Below are 25,855 nucleotides of genomic sequence, written 5' to 3' on the forward strand. Positions count from 1 at the left end.
TATTTTGTTGAGGATTTTTGCATCTGTGTTCATCAGTGATATTGGCCTGTAGTTTTCTTTCTTTGTGACATCTTTGTCTGGTTTTGGTATCAGGGTGATGGTGGCCTCGTAGAATGAGTTTGGGAGTGTTCCTCCCTCTGCTATATTTTGGAAGAGTTTGAGAAGGATAGGTGTTAGCTCTTCTCTAAATGTTTGATAGAATTCGCCTGTGAAGCCATCTGGTCCTGGGCTTTTGTTTGTTGGAAGATTTTTAATCACAGTTTCAATTTCAGTGCTTGTGATTCATCTGTTCATATTTTCTATTTCTTCCTGATTTAGTCTTGGCATGTTATGCATTTCTAAGAATTTGTCCATTTCTTCCAGGTTGTCCATTTTATTGGCATAGAGTTGCTTGTAGTAATCTGTCATGATCGTTTGTATTTCTGCAGTGTCAGTTGTTACTTCTCCTTTTTCATTTCTAATTCTATTGATTTGAGTCTTCTCCCTTTTTTTCTTGGTAAGTCTGGCTAATGGTTTATCAATTTTGTTTATCTTCTCAAAGAACCAGCTTTTAGTTTTATTGATCTTTGGTATTGTTTCCTTCATTTCTTTTTCATTTATTTCCGATCTGATCTTTATGATTTCTTTCCTTCTGCTAACTTTGGGGTATTTTTGTTCTTCTTTCTCTGATTGCTTTAGGTGCAAGGTTAGGTTGTTTATTTGAGATGTTTCCTGTTTCTTAAGGTACGATTGTATTGCTATAAACTTCCCTCTTAGAACTGCTTTTGCTGCATTCCATAGGTTTTGGGTCATCGTGTCTCCATTGTCATTTGTTTCTAGGTATTTTTTGATTTCCTCTTTGATTTCTTCAGTGATCACTTTGTTATTAAGTAGTGTATTGTTTAGCCTCCATGTGTTTGTATTTTTTACAGATCTTTTCCTGTAATTTATACCTAGTCTCATAGCACTGTGGTCAGAAAAGATACTTGATACAATTTCAATTTTCTTAAATTTACCAAGGCTTGATATTTGACCCAAGATATGATCTATCCTAGAGAATGTTCCATGGGCACTTGAGAAAAATGTGTATTCTGTTGTTTTTGGATGGAATGTCCTATAAATATCAATTAAGTCCATCTTGTTTAATGTATCATTTAAAGCTTGTGTCTCCTTATTTATTTTCATTTTGGATGATCTGTCCATTGGTGAAAGTGGGGTGTTAAAGTCCCCTACTATGAATGTGTACCTGTCGATTTCCCCTTTTATGGCTGTTAGTATTTACCTTATGTATTGAGGTGCTCCTATGGTGGATGCATAAATATTTACAGTTGTTATATCTTCTTCTTGGATCAATCCCTTGATCATTATGTAGTGTCCTTCTTTGTCTCTTCTAACAGTCTTCATTTTAAAGTCTATTTTGTCTGATATGAGAATTGCTACTCCAGCTTTCTTTTGGTTTCCATTTGCATGGAATATCTTTTTCCATCCTCTCACTTTCAGTCTGTATGTGTCTCTAGGTCTGAAGCAGGTCTGTTGTAGACAGCATATATATGGATCTTGTTTTTGTGTCCATTCAGGCAGTCTGTGTCTTTTGGTGGGAGCATTTAAGCATTTACATTTAAGGTAATTATTGATATGTATGTTCCTATTCCCATTTTCTTAATTGTTTTGTGTTTGTTATTGTAGGTGTTTCCCTTCTCTTGTGTTTCTTGCCTAGAGAAGTTCCTTTAGCATTTGTTGTAAAGCTGGTTTGGTGGTGCTGAACTCTCTCAGGTTTTGCTTGTCTGTAAAGGTTTTAATTTCTCCATCAAATCTGAATGAGATCCTTGCTGGGTAGAGTAATCTTGGTTGTAGATTTCTCTCCTTCATCACTTTAAATATGTCCTGCCACTCCCTTCTGGCTTGCAGAGTTTCTTCTGAAAGATCAGCTGTTAACCTTATGGGGAATCACTTGTGTGTTATTTGTTGTTTTTCCTTTGCTGCTTTTAATATGTTTTCTTTGTATTTAATTTTTGACAGTTTGGTTAATATGTGTCTTGGAATATTCCTCCTTGGATTTATCCTGTATGGGACTCTCTGTGCTTCCTGGACTTGATTAACTGTTTCCTTTCCCATATTAGGGAAGTTTTCAACTAGAATCGCTTCAAATATTTTCTCAGTCCCTTTCTTTTTCTCTTCTTCTTCTGGAACCCCTATAATTCGAATGTTAGTGTGTTTAATGTTGTCCCAGAGGTCTCTGAGACTGTCTTCAGTTCTTTTCATTCTTTTTTCTTTATTCTGCTCTGCAGTAGTTATTGCCACTATTTTATATTCCAGGTCACTTATCCATTCTTCTGCCTCAGTTATTCTGCTATTGATCCCATCTAGAGTATTTTTAATTTCATTTATTATGTTGTTCATTGTTGCTTGTTTCTTCTTTAGTTCTTCTAGGTCCTTGTTAAATGTACCTTGCATTTTGTCTATTCTCTTTCTAAGATTTTGGATCATCTTTACTATCATTATTCTGAATTCTTTTTCAGGTAGACTGCCTATTTCCTCTTCATTTGTTAGGTCTGGTGGGTTTTTATCTTCCTCCTTCATCTGCTGTTTTTTTCTGTCTTCTCATTTTGCTTATCTTACTGTGTTTGGGGTCTCCTTTTTGCAGGCTGCAGGTTCGTAGTTCCTGTTGTTTTTGGTGTCTGTCCCCAGTGGCTAAAGTTGGTTCAGGGGTTGTGTAGGCTTCCTGGTGGAGGGGACTAGTGCCTGTGTTCTAGTGGATGAGGCTGGATCCTGTCTTTCTGGTGGGCAGGTTCACGTCTGGTGGTGTGTTTTGGGGTGTCTGTGGACTTATTATTATTTTAGGCAGCCTTTCTGCTAATGGGCGGGGTTCTGTTCCTGTCTTGCTAGTTGTTTGGCATAGGGTGTCCAGCTTGCTGGTCGTTCAGTGGAGCTGGGTCTTTGCTTTGAGATGACGATCTCTGGGAAAGCTTTCGCCATTTGATATTATGTGCAACTGGGAGGTCTCTGGTGGACCAGTGTCCTGAAGTTGGCTCTCCTACCTCAGAGGGACAGCACAGACTCCTGGCTGCAGCACCAAGAGCCTTTCATCCACACGGCTCAGAATAAAAGGGAGAAAAAGAAGAAAGAAAGAAAGAGAGAGAGAGGGAGGGAGGGAGGGAGGAAGGAAGGAAGGAAAAAAACAAGGAAGGAAGGAGGGAAGGAAGGAAAGAAATAAGAGAAAAATAAAGTAAGATAAAATAAAATAAAGTTATTAAAATAAAAAATAAAAAAATTTAAAAAAAACAAAACGGACGGATAGAACCCTAGGACAAATGGTGAAAGCAAAGCTATACAGACAAAATCTCACACAGAAGCATACATATACACACTTAGAAAAAGAGGAAAAGGGGAAAAAAATAATAAATCTTGCTCTCAAAGGCCACCTCCTCAGTTTGGAATGATTCTTTGTCTATTCATGTATTCCACAGATGCAGGGTCCATCAAGTTGATTGTGGAATCTGCTGCTTCTGAGGCTGCTGGGCGGGATTTCCCTTTGTCTTCTTTGTTCGCACAGCTCTCCGGGCTCAGCTTTGGATTTGGCCCTGCCTCTGCGTGTAGGTCGCCAGAGGGTGTCTGTTCTTCTCTCAGACAGGACAGGGTTAAAGGAACAGCTGCTTCGGGGACTCTGGCTCACTCAGGCCGTGGGGAGGGAGGGGCACGGAGTGCGGGGCGAGCCTGCGGCGGCAGAAGCCAGCATGACATTGCACCAGCCTGAGGCGCGCTGTGCGTTCTCCCGGGGAAGTTGTCCCTGGATCCCGGGACCCTGGCAGTGGCAGGCTGCACAGGCTCCCCAGAAGGGAGGTGTGGAGAGTGACCTGTGCTCGCACACAGGCTTCTTGGTGGCGGCAGCAGCAGCCTTAGCGTCTCATGCCCGTCTCTAGGGTCTGCGCTTTTAGCCGCAGCTCGCGCCCGTCTCTGGAGCTCCTTTAAGCAGCGCTCTTAATCCCCTCTCCTCGCGCACCAGGAAACAAAGAGGGAAGAAAAAGTCTCTTGCCTCTTCGGCCGGTCCAGACTTTTCCCCGGACTCCCTCCCGGCTAGCCGTGGCGCACTAACCCCCTGCAGGCTGTGTTCACGCCGTCAACCCCAGTCCTCTCTCTGCACTCTGATGGAAGCCTGAGCCTCAGCTGCAAGCCCCGCCCGCCCCGGCGGGTGAGCAGACAAGCCTCTCGGGCTGGTGAGTGCCGGTCGGCACCGATCCTCTGTGCGGGAATCTCTCCGCTTTGCCCTCCGCACCCCTGTTGCTGTGCTCTCCCCCGTGGCTCCGAAGCTTTCCCCCTCCGCCACTCGCAGTCTCCGCCCGCGAAGGGGCTTCCTACTGTGTGGAAAGCTTTCCTCCTTCACAGCTCCCTCCCAGTGGTGCAGGTCCTGTCCCTATTCTTTTATCTCTGTTTATTCTTTTTTCTTTTGCCCTACCCAGGTACGTGGGGAGTTTCTTGCCTTTTGGGAGGTCTGAGGTCTTCTGCCAGCATTCAGTAGGTGTTCTGTAGGAGTTGTTCCACGTGTAGATGTATTTCTGGTGTATCTGTGGGGAGGAAGGTGATCTCTGCGTCTTACTCTTCCGCCATCTTCCCGATTCCCCCACCTTATTTTTTAAAAGAAAATTCTACATGTTACAGCAAAACTGCCCAGGTAACACAGGCTTTACCAACATATCCTAAGTATTATGTTGGCATTTCTTTGCCATCTCATCTTAGTGGTTTTGATTATTCCCACAGCGTCTATGATAAGCAGTAGGACAAAGGCAAAGCTTAAAGTAAGATCCTATCACATGTAGCAAAATTAATATGTTAAGAATGAACACACATGCATTTTCTCAGGAATATAATCAGGGAACTTCTTTCTTCGGAAATATGACTTGTTATTTTATAATATAGATGGAAAGTACAGTCTTGTTTGTAGGAAGTAAAATATGTGTATGTTTTACTTTTTGCCCTACTAAATCACCTCTAAAAGCCAGACGTTCTGGAAGAACAATTTATAATGAGTCATTCTTTAAAATTTCTCCTGAATGAGAATACTGAATTTCTCTGCAGAGCTAAATAAAACTTCAGTATTTGTAGTACCAAGTATTTACCAGGGTCCCCAAATTTATCCAGTCACCTTTACTATTTAGAATCTCATGCATAGAATAGTGACACAAGAATTGTATACTGTTCTTTTGACAATGTAGCTTCTTAAATATTTTGAATCTGTTTTAAAGTTATATCAGTAGATAACAGCAATTAGTTCAGCTCTTTTTGTAGAAACCGTAATAGATGCGTAAGGCTTTTCCCTATATGTGTGGCTTCTCTGGCACAAACAAATCTATTTGGCATCTTCTTCAGAAGGTAGTGTCTGTATGTAGACTATGAACTTTATGTAAAAATAATTCTCACCTATAGTTTAATGGAATTGTTATCACACAATAAGAGTAAATTTTCTGAATTATGGTATGAAATATTAAAGGGGTTTTCTTTTTCCTTTTTAATTTTTATAGTATAGTAGGAATCCTGTTTTCCCTGTGAAAATAAAATAATATTTAGTAATCTTTTTAAAGTTTGTCTTCTGTTAACATGCAATACGTTTGCTGGCCCCTAGGGTCCTGGAGACCTTTTCTAGTCACTTCCCTCCATACCCTGTCCGACCTCAAGGCCAAATTTCTAGACTATTGTATTCATCTTACTATCCTCATAACTGTTGTGTTTCCAAAATCTTAAGCTCTTTATCTGAAATCATCTGTCTTTCCAACCTTCAAATTCCCTCACTGGCATTGTTACTGAACCTAGCTCTTGACCTCCCCTCCCACTTCAAACCCCTCCCTCATCCCCTTCCATTAACTTCTATACTACCTCTATTCCTCCACCACCAATGACTTTAGAGCTTTGAGCTCCCTTAATAGGTTATTTTGTAGTTGGCTTTCCTTTCTTGTTTATCTAGCCTGGACATATTCATCACTCATTTCAATCGTGCTCTTATCAGACTTTCTATTCTTTTTTTTTTTTCTTTTTTTTTTTTTTGTGGCATGCAGGCCTGTATCGGCAGGTGGACCCTCAACCACTGCGCCACCAGGGAAGCCCCAGACTTTCTATTCTTTTGTTCCCCTTAATCATCCATCACAGAAAATTTGCCATTGAACACAGGGATTAGTCCAAGCATATTATTTGTCTTGTCCTCATGTCATTTGCTGAGGACCGCTAGAGAAACATTACAGAGCCATGCTGATCAGGTCCATTAGGGCTATGAGTATAGAAGCTTCCCTCCTAACTGCATTCTTAATAATGCCTGACAGTCTTTTTCTTTTCTGCTTATTGTCTCCAGTTACTCTTTTTTTGACGTGGCTGTTCTAGTGTTATCAAGCTCAGATGACATCCACGGATGTCTCGGACTATTTCCTGACTCAGAAAACAAGTCAACAATGATAAAATGCCTTAGCTGCCTCTCCTCAACCTCTAACACAGATCCTTCACATTCAATGATACTAGTATTTGTCTCTCTTTAATTTCTCCCATTTCAGAAAATGAAATGCCTTTGATCTTTTTGGATTAGTTCTCCAACCATGTTCTTGATCTCTTTTCCTCCCACGTACTCTAGGATCTTAATTCATCAAACTTTCCCTCACTTTCTTGGATCTGCAAATACTCCTTTCCCACAGAACCTTTCTTAAAGCAAACTAAAATGTTTACTTGTCCCTGTCATAAATAATCCCTCCTGCACTGCTATATTTCCTGAAAGTTAAATTCCCATCTTTGTCCTATTCACATTCATACTTTAAAAATGACTGATTTCCCCATTTCTCACTGATCACTTTGCCCACTGTAATCCATCTTCTTTTATTTCATCCAGTTACTCAAATACTCTTTGGAGTATTGACTATCGTACTCCCTATATGTCTGTTCCAATGGACTTTCCCTAGTGTTTATTTACCTGGACATTTAAAAATCATGCACGTGGGACCACCATGACATTCTTCTTTTTTTTTTTTTTTTTTGCGGTACGCGGGCCTCCCACCGCTGTGGCCTCTGCCATTGCGGAGCACAGGCTCCAGACGCACAGGCTCAGCAGCCATGGCTCATGGGCCCAGCCGCTCCGCGGCACGTGGGATCCTCCCCAGCCGGGGCACAAACCCGTGTCCCCTGCATCGGCAGGCGGACGCTCAACCACTGCGCCACCAGGGAAGCCCCACCATGACATTCTTAAAACTCTCTCCTTCTTTCTATAAGTTGAACTCTTATTTCTTCTCCTACATGACTACTGATAAATCTATTCATTGAACAAAGTGATCAGTCCTTTTTATTTGGCCTGTCCCTTCAATGCTGGTATATTCTCCCTGGTTCAACCCTTGGCAATTTACTTCTGCAATTTGACATTTTTTTCAAATGTGAAAAGTGACCTTGTTGGATCTTGGTGTTTTGTCTGAGATTGTTTATATTCACAAGAGAACATAACACCCTTAGCTGTGAATGCCAGGTCAACTCCTAACAACACCAAACCCTTGCTGTTGAGTCAGCCAGTTCCTGGGTATAAGTGGCTATTTTTCTCTTTTTCAGCAGCACCAGTGGTAGTGATGCCCATAACAGATAATACATTTGGTGCTTATGCTGGTAATGTTTTAATTGATTGATATATATTAAATCTTTTAATCCTCACAACACTACAAGGTAGGTACTATGATTTTTCTCTGTTTTACAGATGAGGAAATTAAGACCCCAGGAGGGGGAGTAACTTAAGAAAGTGACAAAACTGATAATTTGTAGAGACCAGCTATATCAGCTACGTCTTACATACCATTGCATAGCTTCCCAACTGCACTTGTCTCCAGGACTTGGCCACTTATTTTGCATTAGCTTCCTTGTGGTTGATTCTCACAGGCACAGCTCAGCAGTATCTTGTCTTCTGCACATGCATGCTGTATTTCTCTTGCTTCCTGCCCCAGGTCATCTCTGCTGCCACTGAGGGTCGCTTGGTTATCTCTGTATGAGCAAGCTGGAAGGAGAATTAAAGGATAATTGTACATGAAAATTAAAGGTTTTGGAGTGAATATTTCACTAATGTTGTTGAGACCTTGTTGAACAGTCTCCTTTTCTTCTTCTGCATGGACTGTCCTGAAATGCAAAGTTTAAATGGCCTCTTAGAGGATTCTCCTTTAATCAGGATGTCAAGTGTGCTTGATTTAATATTGAATGATTGCTTTCCCTACATCAATGACTCACTGACATTTCTCCTCACTTCAGCTTCCCTGGAATTGTACTCCCTAATAAGCTAGTAGTATACAAGCTTTTACACCACGTTTTGCTGTTTGGAGAAGCCAGGCAGTCTGAATCCAGAGTGTGAAAACTCCACCTGGATTGTCCAGTCTCCTTGCTTATCCAATAGAGCATAGAGATTGCAAACCTCAGCTTTAAGAGAAAGTAAATCTCAGTTGTAGCCTGGATATTGCCTCTTATAAGCAGTGTGACCTTGAGCAATTTATTTGATCTTTCTTACCCTGTCTTAAAAATTGTGGATAACAGTACAGTTGACACTTCAGCAACACAGGTTTGAACTGCACAGGTCCACTTATACTGGATTTTTTTCAATAAATATATACTACAGTACATGCAGTGGGAGGTTGGTTGAATCAGTGGATGTGGAACCACAGATACAAAGGGCTGATGGTAAAGTTATACGTGGAGTTTTGACTGTTTGGGGTGGGGAGGTCAGTGCCCCTAAGCCCTACGCTAGTTCAAGGCTCAACTATACTAACTTTAAATAGCACTACCTCCGTATCAACAGTTATGACTAATTTAATAATGTTTGCTCTGACTAGCACACTAACACATGATAGCATACAGATCTTCCTCAACTTATGATGGGGTTATGTCTCAGTAAACCCATTGTAATTTGAAAATATTGTAAGTCTGAAAATGCGTTTACTACACCTAACCTACTGAGAATCTTAGCTTAGCCTAGCCTGCCTTAAACGTGTTCAGAACACTTAAATTAGCTTACTGTTGAGCAAAATGGTCCAACACAAATCCTATTGTATAATAAAGTGTTGAATATCTCATTTAATTTATTGAATACTGTACCAAAAGTGGAAAACAGAACGGTCATATGGATACAGAATGGTGGTAAGTGTATTGGTTCTCTACCCTCATGATGGCATGGCTGACTGGCTGCTGTGGTTCGCTGCCACTGCCCAGCATCACAAGAGAGCATTGTACCACATATTGCTAGCCCAGGAAAATCAAAATTCAAAATTTGAAGTATGGTTTCTACTGAATGCATATTGCTTTTGCCCCGTTGTAAAGTCAAAAAATTTTCAGTCGAGCCATCATAAGTCAGGGACTATTGGTGTAAGGATTATCTTTATTATCATTGTTAATATCCCTCCAAACCTGCTCCTCCTCCTGTGTTTCAATGTTTGTTAGTGTTAACGCTATAACCTACCTCCCAAACTAAACAAATCTTAAGGAAATCACTGCCCCTTCCATCTGCTTCAGCCCTTTCTCCCTGAAAATTTCCACCACATAATTGCTAAGTAAAGCAGTACTTATTTTACCTCTCAGATTTCCTCTCACATGAATTTTTAAAATTAACCTTGCTATCTTCATTTTGATAGTCCTAGCCCAGGTCTTTCCAGCATCTCACCATAATTTGCAATAGCAGCATGCCAAGCCAAATGATTTTCCTTGCCTATTCTTTCTTTCATCACAATCTATCCTTTACTGAGTTTTTTAAACCACAGCCACATTTCAACACTAGTACTACTGGACTGTAATTGATACTTATTTCTCTATGGTTCTCAAGGGTTTATCAACCTTGGTCCTGTTGACATTTTGGGATGGATAATTATCCATTGTGAGGGAAAATATTTGTTGTGTGTGCAAAATGTCCTTTACATTGTAGGATGTTTAACAGCATCTCTGGCCTCTATCCAGTGGATGGCAGTAGAGCCCTCTCCCCAGTCATGACAAAGAAAAATGTCTCCAGACATGGCCTTAGGTCCCCTGAGGGGAAACTCATCCTGATTGGACATCCTTTATGGACAGAGGTTGTGTTTTATTGACAGAAATTTCTGACCCACAGTACCGTGTTTGAAATCTGACAGATATTCAAGGAATGCATGAATAAATGAATGAATGAGATTTTTTCTGAAGTCTTCATTTTTAATCTCAGGGGCCACCCTTTTGTCTGTGCTTCCATAGCTTTTGCATTTTGCTGTGCATGTATCCTTTTCCCCAGTTACACTGTGTGATTTCCTTATATCCTCAGCACCCATAGGATGAATGGAATATAGTAGGTTCTCAATAAATACTCAATTACATTTAATTAGTAAATTAGCATCTATGAATATGTTCAGACCACACATTTTTAAGGTACTATACAATAACAACTGTATCCTATCACATCATGCAAGATTTCCTTTTGTGGTACTTATGCCAACTATAATTAACACTAATTATGTACTTGTTTAATATCTGTCTCTGTAAGTTATGTGAGAGTGAAGACCATGGCTGCCTTTTTTTTTTGTTTTGCCTCCCAGGTGGCTGAACAGAGAATCTTGTGCAGAGTACATAGTCAGTAGATTGTAAATCCTTGTCCATTGAATGAATGCATTAAACAAATTTATACTGCTGCCAAATGAAACAGAAAATTTATGTTCTTGGAGAATTTGGCTCAGTATATGTATCATGGTTCACTGATTTATATGATGCAGCTGTATTTGAACCTATATTATGCAGTTTTAGAAAGTTTCATCTTTGTCAAATTAGTGAAAAAGTAATTTGCCCCTCTAAATCACTTCACAAAATAGAGAACTTGAGGCTGTCATAAGTCAGTACAGTTGTTTGATATCCCGGGCTTGCAATCTCCTGTAGCTCAACATGTTCATTTTTTTTCTAGTACTAATGAATTAGCCCACAATCTTAATTGACATATTGACCTTGAAAACTCCAGAAAATGATCTCATCTGCCAGCTTCATTATCTATGGCTTTATTAGCCAAGGAAATTTGACAATAAAACATGAAACAGTCATAATTAATCTACATACTGATGCCATACATTATACTTCTATCAAATAAAGTAACCAGTGTAATCCTGAACACTGGATCTCACAAAAATATTTTGGTCTCATACTCCAAATATAATGGCTTTGTTCTGTTATTGTCTGAAACTACCTATTAACCCATACTTTTTTAAATCTCAAAAATGAACGTTATATAAGCATTTCAGAATATTGTTTAAAACCTTAAATTTAGTGTCTTTTGAAGAATGTTCCCACATCAGAGGAAGCCAGCATGCTATCTTAAAGAATATTAAAACTAAGAAGAAAAAAAAAATTCTCATACATATTGCTGTGTATCTTCTTACCATGGATTCCTGTAGTTCCCAGTGGGGATCCCAATTTTAGAATATGCAGTAGACAACTGTACTATAGAAGCTAAAGCTCAAAATTGTTCAGGAGAAGCTGAGATATGGCCTTTCATTTGACAAGAAATTGAAAGCAAAGAAATCGTAGGAAATAGCCTAATAAATGACCTCTAATGGAAGTATTCCATGTTTTTTATTAACTGACTTAGAAAGTTCTGATGGAAGTATTATGCCAAAACAAATTTGAAAGCAATCCTAACCATAAACAGTCATATTAGGTACCTATTGACTCTTCTGTACCATTCATAACTTAATAAAAAAGACAGCCATTTCTCACAAAAGTGTATGACAGTGTTCCCAATAGGGAGTAAAAATTACAAAAGTAGTAAATTGTCATTACAACTTAAAAGCTGCCCATATATATATATATATATATATATTTTTTTTTTTTTTTTTTTTTTTTTTTGCTGTACGCGGGCCTCTCACTGTCGCGGCCTCTCCTGTTGCAGAGCACAGGCTCCGGACGCGCAGGCTCAGCGGCCATGGCTCACGGGCCCAGCCGCTCTGCGGCATGTGGGATCTTCCCGGAGTGGGGCACGAACCCGTGTCCCTTGCATCGGCAGGCGGACTCTCAACCACTGCGCCACCAGGGAAGCCCAAGCTGCCCATATTTATGTGGACGTTTTATTTTAGCTGAGAGTGCCCCTATTATGCGTGCCTTCATTCCTTTTCAGCTTCTAACAAATACACAAGTATTTTCTGGGACATAAAGTGAGTTATTACTTTGTTTATTTCCAGTGCCAATAGTCAAATTCAAATTTCCAAGATACTAATGGTTGGTCTAATGTCTCCCTTTCTAATCTCACTCCCATTTGTCTCTCTATTCCTGTCCTTGCAACTCTAAACAATACGAAAGCACCCATAGTGCCTTAACATGCAGGATTTCTGGTTGTGCTGTTGCCTCTGCCTAAAATGAAGCCCTCACTGTTTGTGCCCCTGAAAAACTCTTCTTTGCCCTTCAGATGTCATCTCAAGCCAACACTCTTCCTCTCTGAAGCTGTCATTGCCTCTTCCAGGCAGACTTAGGGGCTCATTCCTCCACATACTTCACTCCTGCTTTGACCATTTCCCCCCACTCTTTCTACTGTAGAAAGCAAATTATCAGAGGCGTTAGTGTTAACATCAGTGGACCCGGAAGTGCCACTTGCTTCTGTACTGAGCAGAGTGCATTTAGGAAATGTCTTTAATTCTTGAGTCTTGCCGAGCAACATTGATGAATCAGAGCACAGAGGAAAAAAAAGACCTTACAACCATTATCATATGAGCTTCCATTTCTGCAGCTATAAAATGGTGATAATAATATCTGGTACTTTTATAAAACTGCAGTAAAATAACACATAAAAATGCTTTGTTACCTTCAAAAATAAATTTTCATAAAAGTGTTCCATGCCTATTTACCAACTTCACTCTCCTATTTACTGCCCACTGTCTTGAAAAAATAGACTCCCCTACGTGCACTCATTTTCTCTGGTTATAAATAAACTTGTAACAAAATTACTATATTTTATTTTATACTATATTTTTATTTTTATATCCTTGATTGAATATAAGCTTTTAGTGGCAGTTATTTGTGAAATTATTTCCATATTCTTTAATTCTCACACATTAATACTAAGCCCATAATACACAGTCTTTGAAGGAATATGAAGAAGAATAGAAAAAAATGAGTTTCCACCAAGGGAAAACATTATTGTGTTCTTTCAAATAGCTAAAGGGCTATCATGCAGAAGACTTGTAACTTCATTCTGTGTAGCTCCAAATAGTAGCTCAAGGAAAAGCGTGGGTAGCAGATTTCATATAAGTACTGGAAGGATACTGAAAACTTTAGAAAAAGAAACACACATGGTCTTTTATCCCAGTATCTAAATAACCTCTGCTAATTGAAATACAAGAAAGTAGTTCATACAAATGATTAGAAAATAGAAATAATTAAAAAGGTATAAACTAAAAAGCCTAGTCTCATCTTTCTGGAAACCACTATTTATAGTATCCTTCAGGAAGGTGTTCTGCATCTAACTGTACATATATGATAGGTACATCCTTAAAATATTTTACACTGAAGGTATTCTCCCTGTTCCCTGTTCTGAACCCTCTCTCTTTGATATACATATATAATCTCCAATTGGTTCCTTATTGGTGGATATTAAATTATTGAGTTTATTTGATAATGTGTACAGTGTTGTCATGAGCAGTCTTGTGTATGGATACTTTGAAGTATCTTGGGGAATTTTTCCAAAAATTTAATGTTAAAAGGAAACCAAAGAAATGGCCTTTCTTGTGAGGTAACAATGTGTTCATCAGTGTAACTTTTGAGCCTTTAGGATATTCCTGCATTGGAAGTGAAGCTAGACTAAGTGATTCCTAAGACCTCTTCATAATTCTAACATGATAATTAACAAATATATTTGTTGCTATTTACACCAAGCAGTGCTTCTCAAACTTAGCTGTGTATTACAGTCATTTGGAGAGCTTTTAAAAAATAATAATGCTCTGGTCCCAGCCCTGAAGAATTAGGTCAGAACCTCTAGAAATGGGTCTCGGGCTTCTTTAAAGTTCCTGGGTTATTCTGATGCCCATTCAGGGTTGAGAATTACTGACATAAAGGTCAAGTTATTAACATTGTCTATGAGTTTTAAAAAAAAAAAAGAATGGCAGCAGCAAAGGTACAAGAGCTTTAAGGAATTGATTTTCGTGTCTTCTAGTAAAATGTGGGGAGTATGACAGTAATTTAAAGAGTAGAAACACACTAGAGAGAACCTTAGGAAATGCCAGTACAAGAGTTTGGTAAATGCTGATTATTTTCTCAGAGAAAATACTCCTCTTTTTTGCTTTTCTCTCTCCCTGTGCCATACACAGAGGAGGAAAGGGTCCATATCTGCCTGCACTCTTTCTCATTGCTATTCATGGGTCCAAGGAAGCTGAGACGGGCATCTCAGTTTATTTAATCAGTGGTTCTCTACAAGGAGGTTAGGAATCATCTCTGTGTATCAGAACTGATATGTAGCAATGTCCATCAGAAGAGATTAGTAGGCTTCTGTCAGGGTAGATGCCTCAGGGTAGAATGAAACCTGAAGCAGGGTTAAGTAATTGGGTTCTTGTTCAATAAAAGTGCTTGTTTGTGCCTTGTAATGAAAGATCTTTGGTGCAATAGATGTCTGAATTCAAATACCCTTTGGATTTTCTGATGGATAAAGAGATAAGGGTGAAAGGGATTTAATTTAAAACTACTGAAAAACTTTAAAGAGATTAGAAAAATTGGTAAATGCACTTTCCTTTTTAAAATCAGGAAGAATCCTATCAGGACCAGTTATTTTTTTTAAAAAATTGACAATAAAACTTTTTTGTTTTTTTCCTACTCCCTTTTTTTTTTTTCTTTTTCTGTTTGTCATCATTAACTGACCTTTAAGACTTAGGTTATGAAGAAGATAATGGAGAAACTGTTATATCCCAGCCCATGTACGCTAACCTGAATTTAGGAAGCGGTAGCATTTTTGGGTCTCACTGGAGTGTCACAGAAAATCTGTAGACAGAACATTGGTGAATAGATTTATTTCCATAAAGTCAATACTCACTAGTGTATCTAAGCTTCTGTTAAAAAAATTGACATTTAAACTAATATTTTTAAGAATGTACTCTAAAAACATATCTAAAAAATTCATGTGAGCCATCAGAGCAGTGTAGGTGCGAAGAGGGTGGTATTTGGTGAAACATATTAATCCTAATAAAATCATTCATGTTTTGGGTTTCTTATAACTTTGTCCCAGCTAATTTTAATAAGTGATTATTTGAATCTATTTACTTTCTTTGAGATAAAAAAATTCTGTTAGAGAAATGAGTAATAAAAAAACCTTTTTCAGGGCTTCCCTGGTGGCGCAGTGGTTGGGAGTCCGCCTGCCGATGCAGGGGACACGGGTTCGTGCCCCGGTCTGGGAAGATCCCCCATGCCGCGGAGCGGCTAGGCCCGTGAGCCATGGCCGCTGAGCCTGCACGTTCAGAGCCTGTGCTCCGCAATGGGAGAGGCCACAACAGTGAGAGGCCAGTGTACCGCAAAAAAAAAAAAAAAAAAAAAAAAAGAATAAAAAAAAGCCTTTTTCTTTTCATTCCACTCATTTTATCTAATCTGATTAAATAAAAGCCTTTATTTGGGGAAAGGAAAGTTGTCAATTCACAACTCAAAGAAGAGGGAAAAAATGAAAATCTCTTGACTGACCATGATCTCTATTTAAACTCCCTTTACTACTTGGCATGTTCAGAGTGTTTTGATCTCTGGTGCAAATCACATACCTCTTTTCCTCTCAGCCTCTCCATTTCACATCCATGTGTCATACTTCTTAACACTGTCTTCACTGGGTGATCTAGATATTCACACTTCATATACTTTTGTTCTTTCCTCAGGTTTTCCCCCTTTAACTCCCTTCTCTCCTATGGAGATATGTGTGTGTGTGTGTGTGTGTGTGTGTGTGTGTGTGTGTGTGTGTGTATGTGTATGAAATATCAAGACCATTCTGTGAGTCACAGCTCTAACAAATAGATGCTTGTTGAAATGAGCTTATCCTTGGGGTTGTCTGGCAAGCCACACAAAACAGCAGAGCTAGGAAGTAAGAACACTGGCTTGAAGCAAAAGTTCAGCTTAAAAATTTGTGTGTAAGTCTTGGCAGCTCCTAAGCACTTTACAGATACATTTTCTTTCAGCACAGGGTCAAAGGCACAACAGATGATGCATAGCAGTGCTGAAGGTGGGAGTGTCTCCTGATGAAAAACATCGCTCACAGCCTGTGGGTATCATGTGAGAGGCTGAATTAGTAATACTTTAAAAAAGAGACAAGTGAGTTCTGGAGAGTAACCTTTTTTAAAAAAAACTATTCAGGAGTTGGACTTCCCATTTATCTCTAAATGAGGAAGGAGACTTCTCCCTTTTCCCTAACTCTTGACTTCATTTTGGAACTGACAAGTTTAAACAGGATGAGAATCAGATTGCCTCTGCCTATCTCATTCTTTCGACTCAAGCTGACAATGTAATTAATGTTGCTGTAGGAGAAAGAAAAAGCATTCTTGAGAAGAACTTGTTTCCTCCTTGTCTTCTACAGATACTATTCTTGAGAGAGTAGGTGGTCTTTTTGACATATTAGTAGGGGAGGTATCACACACAAACACCCTTGATGAATTTGTGTGTGTTAATTTGTAGTTAAGCCAAAATTGCCTGTGTCTTTTTATAATTTTATGGTACACAGAAATTGGTAATTATCATACTTTAAAAAAGTAGCATTGAAAGCAAAAGAAAAGAAATTACACAAACACATTCATGCATGTAGTTTCTTCAGCTGGCCTCCCCTATAATATATGATTTTCTTTAGCACATTTATTTTCTGAATGTATTTCTCTGGGGAAATTAGCTAAGTGTTAGTTATACCAATAGTTATCTGGCATCTGTTATAACTAGTTCCCCTCAGTTTAGAGTTTTATTTCTTCTTCCTTAGATTATCAAAATAGTCTTTTAACATCATTCCTACAAATCCTAGTAGACTTCCTATCTTCTCTTGTTAGTCAGGTTTCCTGCTCAAGATCCTTCAGTTTCTCTTAGTTACCAAACCAATGACGAATGCCTTATCCTGGCACTCAAGGTTGTCCATAGCTAGACCCAACATATTTGCTTCAATCTCTGGTTTCTAATTAAATTATTTAATGGGAGTATTCACGCTTTGCCTGTGATATTCAGTCAGCATGGGTTGCTTTTGTGGTCCACATATTTACTATTCTGCTCATTTATCAAGACCCAGTTTAAATGCCATTTCATCCATAATGTTTTTTTCCTTTTTCCCTTCATTTACTCTTCCCAGCGTCCCGTACCCACCATCTACTACTACCATGGAGACACCATTGTAGTTTTTTTTTTCTGCGTTTGTTTTGATACTATTACAAATGCCTAATACCCTGTGACATATTTATTATTCATATGCATATCTGCCTGCCTTACAAGCATCACAAAATAGGAGTAGATTTTCTTTTTATACACAATATACTTAAATAATTTTTGAAGATACATTGAGTGGTTTAAATATTTATTATAGGGAATACATATAAAGTCTTTTTCTTACCTTCATTTTTTAAAAGGCCTGATTAGATTATTATGAGAAAAATTTATTGAGAATGCATTTGATGCCTTCTGTAGACAAACTTACATTTTGTCAAGAAGACAAACCCACATCTATTCTCAAAGGCAGAAAATTTTCTTATTTTCTTTCCAGTAATAATGGGAAACACATTAACCTCCCATTCTTTTGTCAAAAGTGGAATGGTGTTATTTATCATGCGTTGATTTGTCTCTGAACCTACAAAGGTGGTTTGGCTATTTACAGTCAGTGTAAGATGTTAGATATGTTCAGGGTTGCAGATGAGGACCATTACAATATGTCCCTTCGGAACACTTAGGTATGGTAAAGGGTCATATCATACAAGTACTTATGGATGAAAAAGAAGGATAATATGGAAAGATATAAGGTGGCCTTAAACATAAGCTACCTTCTAATGCAGTTGATGTCATACCATTCTCTATAGAAATCTATGTAGAATCAAATTCCAGAATTTTCATTTTGTGATCATAATTGCAATTTGAAATGGTTTCTGTTTGTAATAGGAAACAATATTTGATCTTGTGGATCCTAAGTATACTAGAACTATTTAAGCATTTCTAATTTGGGAAAACTGAAGAATATGACAATTATGAATCTTTTTTTTTCAGCTTTAGTTTTTCTGAAATATATTTAATGTATATTGTGAGTTAATTATAAATATTAATTTTGTTCTAAGGAATATGTAATTGATTATTTAGAGTATACAGTAAAATAATCAACAAAATGGTCTTAATACATATATTCTGTATACAATTCAAAACAATACAGAGTCCACTTGCATGGAATGAGGATGTACCATGATTCAAATAAATTGTTACAAAAGGGGACTTCCTTGGCAGTCCAGTGGTTAAGGCTTCGCCTTCCAATGCAGAGGGTGTGGCTCAAGGAGCTATGATCCCACATGCCTCCCAGGCAAAAACCCAAAACATAAAACAGAAGCAATATTGTAACAAATTCAATAAAGACTTAAAAAAAGTAAATTGTTACAAAATATTTAATGTTATCTAATCTTTAATCAAAAGCTAACTTGCTGTTACTTTTTACATGAAAGTATCTTTATTTTAATAGATTCTATTTTATTATACATTCATATAAATATTAATATTATTAATAAGTATTATCAATATTTACTGAGTTAATGCAAATAAAGCACTTAGCAAACTGTGTTCTACAAAGGAAACACTCAGTAAAAGTTTCTCATTGCTATTAACAGTACTTATTTTAATGACTGAATGGTATTGCATGTAATTTATTTAACAGATCCCCTAATAGACATTGCTCCTAAATTTCTAATTGAATTTTAATTCGGTTTTCTTATTCAAGTTGTTTGGTAAATCAATAAAATTTTATGAGATTTTCAAATAATTTATAATAAAACATTATACACTATATATAAAAACTGTACTAAACCAAAATCCATTTTTATTAAATATCTTAAATTTTATTAAAGATTTATTTCCATTTATTAAATACTTTTATTAAGAAATTTTTGCAGAGGAGAATGACCTTCATAAAGATAAATAACATGAATAAAACCTTCACATCCATCTTTTATTATCCTCCTTTTTGTTCAAGTGAACTTGTGATCAAAAGGGGAGGAGCCTCCTCTCACAAGGAACATACAGTTTAGTGGGCGTAACACATTAAACTAATAACCACTAAAAATTCCTTCTCTTATTACATCTTCCTTCACAATAAATAACTACTTATAAAATTAAATATTTAGGGCTTCCCTGGTGGCGCAGTGGTTGAGAGTCCACCTGCCGATGCCGGGGACACAGGTTTGTGCCCCGGTCCGGGAAGATGCCATATGCCGCGGAGCGGCTGGGCCCATGAGCCATGGCCGCTGAGCCTGCGCATCCGGACCCTGTGCTCCGCAATGAGAGAGGCCACAACAGTGAGAGGCCTGCGTACTGCAAAAAAACAAACAAACAAAAAATTAACTTTTAGACATTCCTGTATTGCTTTCCACAAGGGTGATCACTACGGCCGCTAGTGAAGACCTTCCCTGGCATTTACACCCACATAGTGTGTTGTGATCTTGTAAGTGCTTCATACTCTATATTAAATCATTTTCTCTGTGAAATACGTAGAATGGCTTTACAATTTTCCCAATTGACCACTGACTGACATACTTTATTTGTAAATTTTAACAACATAGTAAATTTTTGCAGTGTGTATGATCTGGTTGGATAAAGGCACACCTCCAGCCAGGACTTCTATGTACATCCCCCAAAATTAGAGAATTACAAAAATTTGGAAATCCTCTTTGCAACTCCCAAATTTAATCACTTATTTGGATGAAAAGTTTTGTCCTTATCAGTCTTTTTCTGTTATCTTTCTTCATATAATACTTCAGTACTTCAGTTACCAAAGTTTCCTTGCTTCAGAACCATTTTTTGGAGCTGCTTTCTAAATGTTTCTTTTTGGTTGTCAAAATCAAGCCATCATTTGTAAATATCAGAGCCATCATTACCACCTACATGCATATTATTTATCCAGTTCACTGTGTATATTAATGATATCAATAGTTTTCATGCTTCAAAAGCAGAAACATTAAAAAAAAAAAAACTTCTCTTTTGCCTTGCTGCCACCGAATCATGACAACTATTTGTTAAAAACCTATTACAGCTAAATCTTTCTTTTTTATTTTAATTGTCATAATGCCAGCCACTTGACGAGGTGACTTCTGCTAAGTAGGTAAGAATTGCAATGCTAGTAATTTTGAATTGTGCTGGAGTACCTGCATCTCAAAGATGCTGTGAACTGTTGGTGCATACAACTGTAAAGATGTTAGAGAATTGTTTTAAGGCCAAAAGAAATACAGTAAAGGAGAAGAAAAGAGTGGGGATAGAAATTTTTGTCAAAAACCTATTGGCATTCCATAGGTTGTTTTAATTACTCAGTAATATCTTCATTAATCAATGAACCCTGTGAAAGCATGATCCATATATATTTACTCTAAACAATACCCGGTGCTTGGTACATAGCAGAGGCTCACTGAATATTTATTGAATGACTGAGTGAACATTGTAAACATAATGTCCCAAAGGAATTGATAGCTTGATCACACTCTACAGTGGTCAGAATAGCTGGACAATTACATTATTTCTGATGTAATATTAACAAATTGAAATGTATGTTTACTATAGCCCATGTTGTGTAAGTATCGTATCTGTTTGTATTGCCTGTCTCTTGTACTAGACTTTGATTTACACTGTTTCATTTATCTCTATATCCTTGGTGCTCGCACACAGCACATCACTGACACAACTAAATCCTTGTTTTGTGGATGAATATGTTCAGGTAGAATGCCAAGCTGATCATGACAGTGTCTGAAGAAAGGTTGAGAACTTAAGGGTATACAGTATGGAATGGGGAAGAAAATAACATGATGTTTTTTAAAATATTTAAAATGTTTTAGTATGGAAGGAATATTAAACTTGCTTTATATTATATCATATTCTTGAAACTGAGCCAACAGGTGTAAATTCTGGCAGCAAAGAGAGAAGTATGAAACATGAAGCTGAGTATTATTATGTTTATTTTTGGCAATGCACAGACTTATTTAAATATATCTTTAATTTTATAACAATATATAGATAATATAGTATTTACATGTTAACAGCTGCATTAATAAATATGACACTAGTTTCCATAGCAAACACAGCAGTTATTATATTTATCATTCAGTATAGGATTATAAATATATTTATAATTAAGTAAAATTTAAAGATGTTCTTAATTGTCAGCCAACTCCTATATGGTAATCTAGAGACCCAGGGTCTTCATATTGTAGCTTTTCACTCTTCTATAGCCTAAAGACCCTTGCATTTAGCAATGAATTGAGAAGAACATGGAAGATTATATTTGGGTAGTTTTAAGAGCTAAAAGGCAGTGTACATCATTCTCACTCAGGTTGTTTTGAAATCAGTCTCATTGCCACAATGTAACTTCCTGAGAAAGGCACTCAGGCTGTGTGCAACGGGAGGAAGAAGAGTTTAGAATGCATGCATATATCCAGTCTCTATTAGTATATAATTATCTAAGACTTGGAATTTAAGTAGAGTTCTGTCTAATGCCAGAATCACCAAATTCTGCTATGGTATGGTGTCATCATTTAAGTACCAAGAGCTAGTTGTATGTAAACAGATCCCAGATAGCCCGTTACCAGACTTGTGATTAGAGCCATCACCGCCACCATATGTGAATTATCTCCCCTGACTTTGTTCTTTGTGTTAATGAAATGTAGAGGTGATATTTATATTAGGTAGCCTCTCAGACAGAATGACCTCTAAGGTCCATATAACTTCAAGGTTAAATGCCCAGCTCTGGGTTCTACTTTGCTTAATAGGCAATGAAGCGACCTTGAATATTTTTAATGAAGGGAATGGCTGGATAAAATGTATATTTTAGGAATATTATTCTCATCTGTTGCAGTGTACATTTAACTCTATAAAACAGAGTGAGTGAGATTCAATAGTCTTTTTTGTGAAGAACAGTAAAATATTAAATACAGTTAATTGAAAGAGAATTAAATTATTTTACTTCATTTAGTATGTACTGATAAATAATCCTTAATAATTTAAGGACTAGTCCAGATTGCTACCATGTGTGATTTCTAAAATATTTTAATTCCACTTATGTATCTAATTTGTATTTGATGAGTTTGATTCTTATATTTAAGGAACAGAAAAAATGAAATAGTTAAATTGGCATAATAGTTCTTTCTGCCCTTTCTTTGAGATTTCTATTTAAAAAGTCAGTAAACTCTTATTATTACTAATTAAAACATTGTACTGAACATGCATTCATCTATTTTTTTCCAATTAAGGAAGTTTCCCTTTATGGTAATCAGTGCTATATTTTTATTTCCATAAGAATTTTTATCCTATAAACTTTCCATGAGTAGTGTTATTGATAGATTATTATTTTATGTTTTCTCTATAGTCATTTATATATAAGCAATTTTGTATATTTATACTACCAACCTTCTCAGGCCACTCTATATTAATTTTTCATATATAATTTTGTCTTCAAATATTGTATATGATACAATATTGTTACCATTTTGAGGCTAGAAATCACATTTCTTATTATTTTATACTCCAGTATATAATAACTAATATGGAATCGCACATTCAATCAGTATACAAAAAGAACTTACTAAGTGAATAAAAATATACAGAAAATGTAATCATTTGTAAACATATTATTAAAAATCTGTATATTGGTACAACATGAAAAAAAACCCTTATACATATGTTGAGTAGCCAACTCCATTTATGTAATAGAGAACATTTTCTTGATATACTGTAAGGTTCTTTTAACTTGTGTAATCAGACGCTAAAAGCAAACAGCAGAGCTTTGGGCAGTGAGGAGCTGTACTTTTTAAAGGATATCAATCATATATGAGAAGCATTATAGCATTTGGAAAATGAGAGACTAATTATTGGATAAGCCCAGAAAAGTTCAATTTCTTTTTAACATACTATTGTTCAGTGAGTTGTTTGTGATTCTTATCACATGGGCTCTAGAATCACAGATGATAATATTATAGCAAATATCAGTATCTGTCTCTGTATCACTTCTCTCCCCAAACTAAGTTATCCTCTCTCCCTAAATGATCAGTGTCAGCATGACCCTACTGGTAAAGAATTAAGGTACTTTAGTTCAGTATTCTATAATAAGTCATTTTTAGTTCTGTTTTGGAAAATTGACTTGTCATGACCTGAATTGGTAACAGTGGCAACTAGATCCCAATTTTAAGCCGCCTTTGCCTAGATCTCACCGGTCTCTAGGCCTCCCAACTCCAGAGCCTTGAATCCTTTTTTTTCTATATTCATTTCCACTGAAAACCCTGCTATCTGCTTACAGGCTTTCCTGATGCCAATGGTTTGTTGTCCTGCTTGGTAGAATCTCCAAATGTTGCTCTCTTCTAAACAGCCCTTTCAATGCTCCAGAAGTGCCTATTGGATTACACTTTTCCTCTGTATTAAAGTTATGCCAACTGCTTGCCCAGATTACCAGATCTTTTACTATGCTCTCTCAATCCATATCCATGGGATTTTATGAGTAAAATCAAAACCTAACATTATCTTACTAAATCCTGACTAAAACAATCAAGGAAATGTAAAGAAGAAAATCTACATTGGCTGTGGAATTTTGTGGAGGATTCTTTCCATACACTAAATGTTTGTTGTGCATAATACATATAGGGACAGACTGAAACAAAATATTGGCAAAAGTGATTGTGGTGAATAGCTTTCATTAGAGGTTTGACAGAACCCTATCAATATTCATTAACCTGGTTATGTAAGATCTAGAGGCCAGAGAAAACTGGGATAGCTGTGTATCCTCCCCTTAGATTAGTGTTCTCGGTGAGTGCCCCAAGAGCACAATGGCCACTGGAAACAGAGAACTGGTTGGAAACATCTCCTTGATGTAGTTAATTTCGTCTGTGATCCACCGAGCAGTATCACCAGAACAAGGGTCCTACATAGTTCCCATTTACCTGGAGTTGATGTCGGGTTAAACAGAAAACTAGAAAGAATAATCCAGCAGTTTTGTCAAATCCAGAGACAACACTTTACTCTTTAGGTCTGTCCGTTTATGAGAATCCTGCAGAGTCTCTATTGGCTTTTGGGTCCTAAAACTGAGAATGTAAATGATCAAATAGCTCTGCAGCTGAACACATTGTTGGAGGAGTTCCTATGCACGGTGAATCATCTCTCCTCTTTAGACAGAAAAACTAGGCTTCTTGTTCCTAATTAATAAGCATTTTTATTATTATTTTTTAAATTTATTTTTTATCTTTTTAGGAGTATAATTACTTTATAATGTTGTTAGTTTCTGCTTACAACAAACAGAGTGAATTAGCTATATGTATACATATATCCCCATATCCCCTCCCCCTTGAGCCTCCCTCCCACCCTCCCTATACCCACCCCTCTAGGTGGTCACAAAGCATCGAGCTGATCTCCCTGTGCTATGCAACAGCTTCCCACTAGCCATCCATTTTACATTTGGTAGTGTATATATGTCAGTGCTACTATCTCTCTTCGTCCCAGCTTCCCCGTCCTCTCCGTGTCCTCAGGCCCGTTTTCTACATCTGCGTCTTTATTCCTGCCCTGCCACTAGGTTCATCAGTACTGTTTCTTTAGATGCCATATATGTGCGTTAGCATACGATATTCGTTTTTCTCTTTCTGACTTACTTCACTCTGTATGACAGACTCTAGGTTCATCCACCTCATTACAAATAACTCAATTTTGTTCCTTTTTATGGCTGAGTAATATTCCATTGTCCATCGACAGATGAGTGGATAAAGAAGATGTGGCACAAATAAACATTTTTAAAAAGGAAAATAATGACATTAAGCCTATGTATTTTCCAGCAATAAATGAAGAATAAAACATTCAAGGGACATAACATATTTTTAAAAATAAATATTAACTACAGAAACCAAAAGAAAGAGTTGGAAAAAATAGATGATTTAGGGGTTGGATATTTCAAAAATGAACTTTAGGAAATAAATATTCCACCCAAATATTGAAAAAGTTGGGCAGAAAAGGGGGCAGATTGTATTACAGAAGTCTTATCAGAGTTTATGAAGGATGAAGTTGAGGATCTCTCTCAAATTGCTGAGAGAAGAAAAAGATTAAATGAGGAAGGGGCCAATAGATAAGTAAAATTCCAATTTATAAATAATTGATATTCCTGGAAAACAGACTGGATGGAATAGAAGGAAGAAAGGCAATATGAAAGATGTATTGAAAAAAACATTACTCAGCAGATTGATGTCTGAACTTTAGGTATCATCCAGGCAACCAATGGGTGGATGAAATTAACTCCAGAATGGGAAAATTGTTATTATATTAAAGTGCTATTTATGTATGTACATTCAAACAATTTAATAATTCAATATAAATAGTTGTTGAACTATGATTAGCATACAAAACATAGAACTAAATAAAAATCCTTTTAAGTACGATCAACATATTAAGATAAAAAGCCAGAAATTATTCCTAATAGAGAAAATAGGTGATATTTTAAAAATCATTAACAAGTTTTACATTGTTGTTTGTATATGCACATTATCCTTTAGAAGCAAGAAATTCTATGTGGAGAGACAACATACAGGTGTGAGAGAGGTTAAAATTCAGATTAGTGACTAAGTGATAGAGACAGAACACAGTGCAGGAACTCAGAAAAGGTGTACAGTTCAAAGTGGTCAGAGAAATCATCAGTGAAGATGGGACTTATGAGTAAGTTTCTGAATAATTTGGCATCAAAGAGATGTAGGTATATATT

Source organism: Monodon monoceros, unplaced genomic scaffold, assembly GCF_005190385.1.
Source record: "Monodon monoceros isolate NGI ecotype Baffin Bay Population unplaced genomic scaffold, NGI_Narwhal_1 Super_Scaffold_12, whole genome shotgun sequence".
Classification (NCBI taxonomy): Eukaryota; Metazoa; Chordata; class Mammalia; order Artiodactyla; family Monodontidae; genus Monodon; species Monodon monoceros.